This window comes from Macrobrachium rosenbergii, chromosome 2 (assembly GCF_040412425.1).
Source record: "Macrobrachium rosenbergii isolate ZJJX-2024 chromosome 2, ASM4041242v1, whole genome shotgun sequence".
NCBI lineage: Eukaryota > Metazoa > Arthropoda > Malacostraca > Decapoda > Palaemonidae > Macrobrachium > Macrobrachium rosenbergii.
Genome location: NC_089742.1, coordinates 69,649,006 through 69,661,505, shown reverse-complemented (window position 1 = coordinate 69,661,505; position 12,500 = coordinate 69,649,006). Strand labels below are relative to the sequence as shown.

The 12,500-nt window shown below is 33.4% G+C and overlaps 1 long non-coding RNA gene across 1 annotated transcript in view; it reads left to right on the top strand.

The window, feature by feature from the left end:
- Positions 1–12,500, top strand: part of LOC136848133 (uncharacterized) — an 88,233-nt gene that overhangs the window by 18,939 nt on the left and 56,794 nt on the right. Inside the window, exon 2 of the long non-coding RNA XR_010855942.1 lies at positions 9,020–9,113. This is a non-coding gene — a long non-coding RNA (uncharacterized lncRNA). The remainder of the gene's footprint in view (positions 1–9,019; positions 9,114–12,500) is intronic.

Here is a 12,500-nt window from a genome sequence, read left to right as displayed (position 1 = left end):
ATGAAAGGAAATCACAGCCTAAAAAGGAATTAAGTGAAAAAATTTTTTACAATAAAATGAAACGATTCTCCCCTTTGGTCTTCAAGTTTTTTTTTTTTTTTTTTTTAGCAATATTCGCGTCTTTTGAAACTTTCAAAAATAAAAAATTCCCGTAGGGGGTTAATGCCGTCAGTGCACCTCATGCGGTGCACTGCAGGCATTACTTAAGGTTCTTGGCAGCGTCCTTTTATTTCGGCTCCTAGCTGCAACCCCTTTCTTTTCTTTTACTGTACCTCCTTTCATATTCTCTTTCTTCCATCTTACTTTCCACCCTCTCCTAACATTTGATTCATACTGCAACTGCAAGGTTTTCCTCCTGGTACACCTTTTAAACCTTTTACTGTTAATTTCCGTTTCAGTGCTAAATGACCTCATAGGTCCCAGTGCTTGGCCTTTGGCCTAAATTCTATATTCAAAAATAAAAAGTAAAGAACTATGTCCTTTATTGTGTATTTTGAGACTTAATTCTTCACTTTAGCTTTTGAATGGCGAAATATAAACTTTAGATTACAGTGAAGATTCATAAATCCGACCCCAGTAAACGTTGCTCGCTGCATTCTAAAATCAAGAGAAACCCCTTAAAAATACAACCGAATTTGGGAATGGTAGGGTTTCGGTATTGTTGATAGTAATGCCCCAATATTAAGGAAAGGTCTTTGGGATTGGCAACTTAATGCCCATATTTAGGTCGTTCCTGTAGGGTAAATAAAAAAAGATACAAGAAGTATACCAGGATACAAGTTGACATGCCTCGTTTCATTATAAGAACAATGATGTGTTTTAATGTACAGTTGTAAATGAGCTCAAAATTCAACAGTGCAAAAACCTAACTGACTGGACAGACATTGCCACCAGTAACATGCCGACGCTCCAATGGAGAATTAAGATGGATTGCAAGGTCAAAGTATCCGTCATCGTTCACACAAGTAGGTCATGCGCGTCGGGAAGTATAAACAAAAAAGACGAATGAGTGAAGAACTGAAAGGGTTGATGGAAGTTAATAAATGGTGTAAATGATTTGGATGAAGAGATAGTATAGTACTAAAACTATTTTGTATATACATTAGGAATTGAAGTATTGCATTATATATATATATATATATATATATATATATATATATATATATATATATATATATATATATATATTATATACACATACATATACATGCATTATATATATATATTTATATATATATATATATATATATATATATATATATATATATATATATATATATATACACACAGTATATATTGTGTGTTTGTGTATGTATGTGAAAGAAATCAATAGAATTTATGGATATATATGAACAGTACTCTATAAATGCACATAGTTTCGGGAGAATGTCAGTGCATACATATGTCTTTATCTCATATGGTTTTGATTGCTCATTGAGCACTTATAAAATGATAAATGCAATGAATTCTGAATAATTTTTCGAAAGGAACCTTCACACATTTTCCGCCGTTTGGTTTTCCCTTTTCTTCATTTGGCGGGAATCCACAGCAGTTGACTGACTACCATGTACATAACTCATAACTCAGGAAAACAGAGGCACAATGAATTTTAACTGAACGGGACTCGATCCCAGCTACTATTGCTGGTGTCGGAAATGTCATTAAATCTTTATTAAGAGAACTCATTTCTCTCTCTCTCTCTCTCTCTCTCTCTCTCTCTCTCTCTACTCTCTCTCTCTCTCTCTCTCTCTCTCTGTATATAGTATATATAGATGTATGTATATATATATATATATATATATATATATATATATATATATATATATATATATATATATATGTATATGTATGTATTACAAACAGGAGGACGAAAAGGAGGTGATACATATTTCAACTTGATTTCCAGCCGACGTTTCAAGAATGGCTTCATCATCAGGGCTAAAATACAAAACTAACAACAATAAAATCAATGCATAAGACTCAGTAAAAATCATATTAGAACCGAAACATACAAGTTTAAACCAACCTAACGCCTCAAAATAAGAAAACTGAGAGACCAAGAAAGGCACCGAAAGGTGTCTTCGTGTATTGTACGTAAATGTTTATAGATGGATAAAGCTGAGGATTATTCTTCTCCACTTTCATTTGAGAGGTTTTCTGTATGCAGAGAGAGAGCGAGCCCTGTCTACACACAAGTCACACTGCATGATTTCTGGATAAATATGTAAACAACACTTGTATTTCATATATGTATGTAAATTACACTCTTATTTTTCCTTCGTAACCGCCCAATTTATAATGGCAACGTTTTTACTCCGTCAGGCATTATATCCAGAATTACCTGTGAAAATATAACGTGGTCGTGAGCAGGTACATCTGCATCCTCAACCGGCCGTAAACTATGGAGACGAAAACCGTATGATATACGGCTCTTCCTGTAGCGAGTAAACGGCACCCTTGTTCTTCCTTAAGTACTTAACGTCTCCCATTATTCATGAAGACTATTATAGCCATTATATTCATTCTACCCGTTAAGTTACAAGGGAGGGGGGTTCATTGTAACGGACGAAACGACTGCGGACATGTTGCCGTAGACGACGACGATGATGATGATGATAGTGATGATGTTTACAATCAACAATGCGACCCGGATAGGTTTACATCCCACCTACGTCAAAGGGCGTCTCAGGTGCTACACGGTTCCAAGCAAAACGATTAACGAACGCCCACAGTAGCTGACATCATCCAACGAAGTTTAACGAAATATTTTTCTTTTTGTTCAACGGGTGCACAAGCAACGAAATTTAACGAATTATCATTTTTGCTTTTGTTCGACGGGTTACAAACAGTGTTTGTTGTTGGCGTCTGGGAGGGCGAGTCTTGTAGGAGACCTCGTGTGTGTAGCACTTTCGAGTCGGATAGTGGAAAATAATGCAAATGAGGCAGAATTTCAAGAAAAAGATTATTGGACAAGAAACTCTAAAAGATACACGAAGGCGAATTGCGTGAACACGGAATAACAACGCACGATTAAGAAACATTGACTAAAAATTGATATCTGTAATTCATCAAAAATCCACCATGAAGAAAGCATATAAAGAAGCAAATCCTCAAATCGCGGGTGACTTCCGAAGGCATTAAGCAAAAAGAAACAAACATATCGTAACCCTGAACGTGTCTAATTTTAACCCGCAAGAATCAAAGAGGATGTTGATGTGTTGGGGACGCGTCTCCCTCGTGTGGGGAAGAGGGGGGCGAGGGGGTCCGAAGACGGAAGGACGGGGGCTGCGTGAACAGGTTTCAAGGTCCAGACATGACACAATGCTCGATGTTCAAAGTCAAGTTCACCGTTCAGTTTCATAATGGGATGGTTGATCCCCGGTCCTCACCTGGTCTGCCCCTACCTCACCCGTGTCACTCCCCCACCTCTCTCTCCCTCTCACTCGCTCTCTCTCTCTTCTCCCACCCCCTCTCCCTCAACCACCGAAGAAGTTGAACAACTTTTTGCTTGAGCAAGTACACTGGGACAGCAACATGAAGCTGTTATGTCTACACGGGAAGAACAAGTATTAAAATGCTGTGTTCTCGCCCGCTGAGCGTACCGAAGGACAATGGTGACATTAACTGTAATCTAGATCCATAAAACTGACTGTCACTCTGATGGGGGTGAGAGAGAGAGAGAGAGAGAGAGAGAGAGAGAGAGAGAGAACTGATGTATCTTAAGTAACCCACTACTTTTCCTATTAAATTTAACGAGTGGTGTAGTATTAAAGGTTGTTTAATAAAGTAAATTACGTCATGTATAAAATTACCACTCGAATATAAAACGTTCAAAGAGGCCTTGAGAAGATGGAAAAAATTACCATGAGGTGAAATTGCAATACCTAGATAATGTGGTGTTGTCTCTAAATGTATAATGAAGTAGCTCGGAAGTCAGCAACTGGACCAATGGCCCCCCTCGTGACGTGATTATGCAATGCGAATGAAACCACGTTATGGTTTTGGTATGAAACTTCCATATATACTCTATTAGTTCCATAGCATATTGTATTATGTAATTGACTCCATCCCTAATTTAGAAAGTCTAGAAACGCAAGAAATAAAACAGTTCCCTGTAGGGAACTTCTGTTGCATTTGAATGCATACAGAAGCAATTGCGATCTCGAAACAGTTCACAATGTAACTTTTAACCAGCTGTAAAGAGATTAAAGAAAAGTTGACCAGTGATGAAGAGTACCTGACGGGCGGTTAAAATCGCTAGCTATAAACATTACCGTGTAGGCTATACAAGTATATAAAACATAACCTAAAAGGATTTTACCACATATGAAAGTATATGTAACATAATCGACAATAACACCCAATTTAAGCATCCTCTACAAAGACTCAGCCTTCGTTAACAAACACATATTCATCCCAGTAACCAACAAGTAAAAAAACTTCGGCGCAATTGAGTTATCTGTACAGCTTATAATCAAGGCCACCGAAAATAGATCTGTCTTTCGGTGGTCTCGGTATAATGCTGTATGACCCGCGGTCCATGAAATTTCAACCACAGCCCGGTGGTAGCCTGTCCTATATCGTTGCCAGAAGCACGATCATGGCTAACTATAACCTTAAATAAAATGAAAACTATTGAGGCTAGAGGGCTGCAATTTAGTATGTTTGATGATTAGAAGGTGGAGATCAACATACCAGTTTGCAGCCTTTCTAGCCTCAGCAGTTTTTAAGACCTGAGGGCGGACAGAAAAAGTGCGGACGGACAGACAAAGCCGGCACAATAGTTTTCTTTCAGAAAACTAAAAATGGCCTTCCTTGTCAATAACTGTTTTCATCTAGAAGGCTTACGGCTGGTAGTAGTTCACAGGAATTAATTCCTTTTCTATGAACGATATCTTGACAATATCCATTTGATTAAAGAGATTCCGGGCATTCACAGACTGTAACCTTACCTGTTATTAGGAAGGGTTATCAGAGTAACCTTAAGCAGCCAGTATACACATCAGAATTTAACATTCATATAAGCGTGTCACTTGCTGATGTAACTTGAATTTCATTAATTACGTCCAAGTTTTGGAAAAATTCTCGTCTTTGCTACTTTGATTTTGAAGAGTCTTTTATTTACTCCTGAACGCAAAAAATTCATTACTACTTTGTTTCGTTACTATTATGGCCATATGAATGATGTAGAATTTCACAAGACGCCGTCCGGAACCCCCACTTTAATTGGTAGACGAGGGGCGGTGACAACTTGGCCCTCACGCTGCGACAATATTTCGTGAAACCAGATTTTCATATGTGCTCTCACAGGACATACAAACGGACAATAGCCAAATTGCGTTGGCAATGTAAGTTCTTTATATATTTTATTAGTTTATGTAATTTTTAAGTAATATTAAAGTAATAGCAAAACCTCTTCGGTTGAAATAACGTAGCGTTCAAAAGAGAACTCTCCCAGGCCCAAATTATACCAAAAATCTCATATATGTATGTGTGTGTGTATAAACGAGAGAAAACACATTCCTTAATGTTTTTCGTTATCTTTACACAGCGATTTCAGAAATAATGTGTACATTTCTGAAATTAAGAATCATATGAGTCATATCATATATATTTATATATTTATACACACACAATCCTTCCATGAATATATTGAACTCAGAATTATATAAATTCTGATCAATTTCACATACACACATATATATATATATATATATATATATATATATATATATATATATATGTGTATATATATATATATATATATATATATATATATATATATATATATATATATTTGTGTGTGTTTGTATGCGTATGTGTGTATGTGAAGTTGATCAGAATTTATGTAATTCTGAGTTCGAAGTATATAAATGGAAGGACTGTGTGTGTGTGTAAATATATATGAGATTGACTCATATGATTCTTAATTTCAAGAATGTACACTCATTACGTCTGAAATCACTGTGTAAAAGTAATGAAAAACATTAAAGACTGCGTTTTCACGAATCAATAGCAAAGTTCCTCGTCTTATTTTTCAGAAACTTGTTCTTCATTAGTTAACACTCTAAACATTTTAAATTATATTGTGGGAGTGGCAATGCCATGAATAAAAAGACGTAAACTGAATATTCATTTCTACACGAAAAAATCTGAGAATTTACAACTCTCAGCCATTATAAGTAATCACGTGATAACAAAACAGTTAAAGGAATCATAATTGGACCTATTAAATATAAAATCCGATTGTAACCTCTTGTAATTGCCAAGTCACAACTTCGAACCCAAGGAAACCTGACCTTGAATCCAGCTGGGACCGCATTATCACATTCTGTCTGTAGCACATTGGATTAGTTTAACTTTTTCTTTTTTTTTTTTTACTTTTGAAGATCGTATTTTAATTAGACTCGTAGCGCAGATGTTTCGGTCGTAGATAAATGATACAAGCAGGGTGGTCTTCACTAAAGGTCACCTTCATGTAACTTTTTAGGTGAGAGAATCATTACTATGAGGATAGTATACAGTTATTTAAGGCGCGCACACATATACAGTACACACACACATACATATATATATATATATATATATATATATATATATATATATATATATATATATATATATATATATTTATATTTATATATATGTATATATATCATACATAATGTGTATATATATATATATATATATATATATATTTATATTTATATATATGTATATATATCATACATATACATGTGTATATATATATATATATATATATATATATATATATATATATATATATATATATATATATATATATAAATATAAATCCAGCGTGTGAAAGCCAGTTTGAATTTCCGTTTATTTTAAAGTTAAAGCACTAAAGTGAACATTCTCACAGATAGTATGATCGGAGGTCAAACAACACGTGCAAGGCATGTTACTACTTTAATGTTCAATGTGAATAAGAGTAAATTCATTTAATTCACGACACAGTTTTCTCTGTGATCCAGCATATTGTAAAATATTGGCTAATCATGAAGAAACTGATAACAAAGCAACGGGTAATGTATTAATCATGAGAGAATTTTCGATAATGAAGATGTTGGCGACGAAGAAGTACCAAATGAAAGTGAAAGGTTGTTAATAGCATTAACAGGATAAGGTAACGACGATACTTGACCTGTGTGAAGAAGATAAACTTGTTACACCAGACGTTTTGCGGTTCTCTTGGCCAGTTATACGAGTTGCAGTGGTGGCCTCACTTGGAAAACGGACAAATAAGTATATTTGCAAATGACGATGAAGTTATTTAATGTATATTTCCTTTACTAACAACTTTTTGTGACTTTTTGTTGTACCCTTGTCGACAAAGCTATGTGGTAAAATTCTTTACTAGGTTCAGAAACACCGAAATAAAATTCCTCTACCCCTTTGTCTGATATATATATATATATATATATATATATATATATATATATATATATATATATATATATATATATATATATATATATATATATATATATTATATACATACATTATATATATATGTATATATATTGTGTGTGCGTGTTCATATATGCATAAGCACACATATATAAATAATATATATATATATATATATATATATATATATATATATATATATATATATATATATATATATATATATATATATATATATATATAAACTTAATTTTTGGTCATTGATTTTAGTACGGTGATCAGCAATTATCTTTCGAATAAATTTTAGTAAAGTCATTATATTTAGTAGTGGCCTTTTATTTTCTGGTACCCTTAGTAGTATACTCTGGCTGCCTCACTCTAATTACTACGGCCAGTCTACTCACGATCATATACCTGATTTGGAAAGTCTGCAGTAATGAGATTGGATAAATTCTCTTCCAGTTACTTCTCTTGGTGGGGTTGTAGTCCACGTAAGTCATAGGGTCGTGAAGCTCATGTGGCATTTTGATAGTTGGCTGAAAAGAATGGCCTGTAATGCTTGGAAGATGGTAATCATCCTGTTTGTCAGTTCATTAAATGTAGCGTTGCTTAGTCACAGTTAATAAATTTTGCTTGTTCGCGTACACAGTGTAAATCACTGTATTACTCACATATCTCCTGTTATTTTCAAATGAAAATTCACAAAAGCGATTTTTTTGCAAAAGAAAAAACAAGTTTGCCTTTTAGGAGACTATCTCTGAACTAACCGTGAATGTTAAATTAATAACATGTAAATGCGGCTATTTTGAATATTGCCATGTTAGGGTATTAAAGCGTGAATATCGATATATTTTCTATCGTCGATATTCAGCGGAAACCTGTAAGACAAAAAATTTTATATTTTGTGGCAGCTAAATTTATCTAGTTCTGCACAGCGGATCTCTTTCTGTCTATCTGTTTGTCTATCTATATATTTATGTTACCGCAATTCTTTGCATTTACATAACTATTTATCTTGTTATGAAAGCATCGATCCGACAATTTTTTTTTTTGTGTCACAGTGGATCTCTGTTAATTATCTGTCTAGTCTCATCTAATTCTGTAATTTTACGTAATTGTTTATCTGTCCTTATAAGAAATTGAATCTATCAATTAACCTGTTCTACCTGTGTGCCTGAAATCCAGCATTTCAGCGAAGCTCATGACCCATCCATCACCTCGCAGCCCCCAGTCGCTCTCTTTCCTTCCTGGAAAGACGTCTCCCTCCTCCACGGGGGAAAAACTGAACCATTACCTTCCCCAGACGCATCATTCAAACGACAAAACCATTAATTAGCCATTCGATTCCTCATTTGCCTCTCTCCTGGAATTCCCTGATCGGTACCCGCTTGCGGGGAAATTTCAGACTTAGTGTCCCCCACATTCATGGCATGACTAAGCTGACAGGACAATAGGATCGTTGAGGATTTTTTTTCGCTGTTTTTTGTTGCTTCTATTTAGCTTTTTTTTTTTTTTACCTGTGTATTGCCGACGTGTTAAATTTTCGACTGGTGTACATTTTATTTTTTTTTATTTTCTTTTACAGAAAAGTCGAGCAGTAGATTGTGTCACCTTTGTTAGACTTCGTTCAACCGTACGATGTTTAACAAGTAGAGATTTTTAGAAAAACAGTCTAGCAGGTATGTGTGTCGTTTCTCTTTTTCTCGTTTTTTTTTAATGAAGGGTAGCGGTGTTTAGAGATATACAGACACAGCCAAACGGACAGACAAACAGTAAGACAGACAGACAGATCCATAACAAGAACACAAACATGAACTATATATATATATATATATATATATATATATATATATATATATATATATATATATATATATATTGTAAACATGAATTGTTAGTATATATAGTATATGTGGCATAAGAAAAATTAAGGGGGCTGAGAAATAAGGAGATACCCAAAAGCCTTAGAGGAAAAGTTATGACATGAAATGATGGATCAAACGGTTTCGTGGAAAAAATAGGGGATAATAGACTGGAAAAAAGAGTGCACAGTACGCACGCAGTCTTTGGAAGGGACGAGGCGAAGAAGACCTAAAAATGGCTGATGAATTAATGGTATGGAGGAAGCCTATATTGGAAAGGAGAGGCCTCAGCACCCAGGAAGGGAGAGAATGTTTACAAGATAGAGGTGAACGCGTGAGTGTTTGTAGATGGGGGTGGGTTGAGGTTCGATGTACTTCTAGTGAGCTTTTTGTGTAGATTTTTAAAGTTGTTAATGTTGTGAAAGTTTTCTGCACTGGAGGGTCATGCATGGTTCAGGAGTTAAAGTGGTCGTTGCCTTGTCATTATCTAAAACCCATCCTTTGTCAAGGGAAGGGAGCAGGCTTAATGAGAGAGAGAGAGAGAGAGAGAGAGAAAGCTTGCCGTGATAATGCGGTCTTGCTGAAACGTTTGTGTATGTGTTCGAACTTGCCATAGAAGGTAAACGTTTCTTCGTTTATGTCCTACTTGGATATAGGCATATAGAGATACGAGTATTCAAAATGAAGTTAGACAGTCGTTGCAGTCATTAAGAATCCATACATGTCTGTAAGAGTACGACATTATTTATATATATACTGTATGTATGTATGTATATATATATATATATATATATATATATATACATTATATATACATATAAATAAATTATATATATGCATATATATACATGCATTATATATATACAGTATATATATATATATATATATATATATATATATATATATATATATATATATATATATATATATAAATTATATATACATATAAATAAATTATATATGCATATATATACATACATTATATATATATATATATATATATATATATATATATATATATATATATATATATATATATATATATATAATATATATATTATTTATAATATATAGCTTGCTTGATTAAAGCTCCCTGTATGCCACAATATTGACGATTTGTGCTACTTGAGATTTGCATGGGTTTAATGACTGGCTATTAAATGTGTGTTAATATCCCTTTTCAGCGATACAGTACAAAACTTGGGTTAACACGTCCGTAGAGTTTCTCTCTCTCTCTCTCTCTCTCTCTCTCTCTCTCTCTCTCTCTCTCTCTCTCTCTCTCTCTCTCTCTCTCTCTCTCTCGGAAATGCGAAGAACATCGTTGATATCCAACACGCAAACCTCGTTTCGATCTACTGATATTGGTTAAATTATATACCCAAAATCAGATTCTCAGTACCCTTCGGTCTCGGAAGGAACTCGATTAGCTCGTCACAGGAGCAGTTCGTTGGCAAGTTCTCAGACTTGAAGCATACCTGATTGATCGATCTTTTTTATACGGATTTGGCGTTACAGCAGCCAAAAATGTCTTAGACGCTGAAAATAAGCCGTTGGGACACGTAAAATTAAAATACTTGATAAAAAAAATTGAACATTTTAAGTATTTTTGAAAATCTATATTCCCATAAGGGTGAGGATATTGTGCTATATCTTATTATGCAACGTTGAATTTAGGTTCAGGGTATGTTTAATATTTATATGGTTGCTTATGCACTTTTAAAAACAGAAGCTCATACATACTGCATGGACTAATTTTGATCAAAATGGAATGGACGTACACATGAGTCCTGGATGATTTTTGTTGTAGGCAGAGAAGTATTATATATATATATATATATATATATATATATATATATATATATATATATATATATATATATATATATATATATAAAACTGATATTATATATATTATCATGATCTAACATTATTAGGGCATATGCCAAAATATGATATTTTTATGCTAAGTGCATGTTAGTAAAATAGCATGCCCAAGCAGAGCAAAGAGAGGTTAGTGAAAAACAGATACGCAAATAAAGATAAACAAATAAATCAATATAAAAAACATGTATACTTAAATAAAGATTTCTTGAGAAATCTGGTAATAACTTAAGCAAAGTTGGGTGCTTGAAAGAAATGAAGGGGATGGATGGGGTACAGATTTCTTATTCAAATTTGATTGATTAAATGATTGACTGGTTTCTTCAAACTGGAAGGGTAAGAACCAAGATTTACTGGTGGCATTCAATACCAGGCGAAGAAAATTTATGGTAACTGTGAAACTTGAAATATGAAAAGGCCATCAAAGCGGCGCATTACTATAAAAAATTGCACTACAGATCAAGGTATGTAACGTTAATACTGATGACTTGCCGTGTCAGGATGTAGGCACAGTACACATAGATTGGTAATTTAACGGTAATCGAATCTAAGAAACAAATTACATACATGTTTTATAGATATATATATATATGTATATATGTATAATTATATATATATATATATTATATATATATATATATATATATATATATATATATATATATATATATATATATATATATATATATATATTATACACTTACACACACACACACACACACACACACATATATATATATTATATATATATATATATATATATATATATATATATATATATATATATATATATATATATATACATTATATATGTGTATAAATGTAAACTGGTAATTTGGTAAAAAGCTTTAAAATATATGTAAGTAGTTGCATAAGAGTAAAAACGTCCATGTAATGTCACTTAAACTAATAGTTTCAATAAAAGTTTCCAAAATTACCCGAAAGAAACAAGCAAATAGCTAGAGCTCGGAGGAGAGAAATTTAATATAAATTCGATGTCATATAACCAGACAATTTCACTTTCATTCCTGGAAAGGCAATCCATTCCCCTTAAATTAGAAAGCATAGAGAATTGTTTAAATAATGACGTACCTTTTCTAAATGTTTGAACGTCTGTTGAACAATACAAGTTAAAATAACAATTCTCAAAGGCTGTTGGTTATCGGCATTAAATGTGTATTGTTGTTTCGTTCGAAAAAGAAAAATGTTTCGAGTACTTTTCGAAAGAAAACCTTTATGAAATTAGAAGCACTCGCTTTGAAGCATAAGTGAGCGATAGGTTTGAGCACAATACGTAGAAGTCAATGATTATTGAAGCACTTA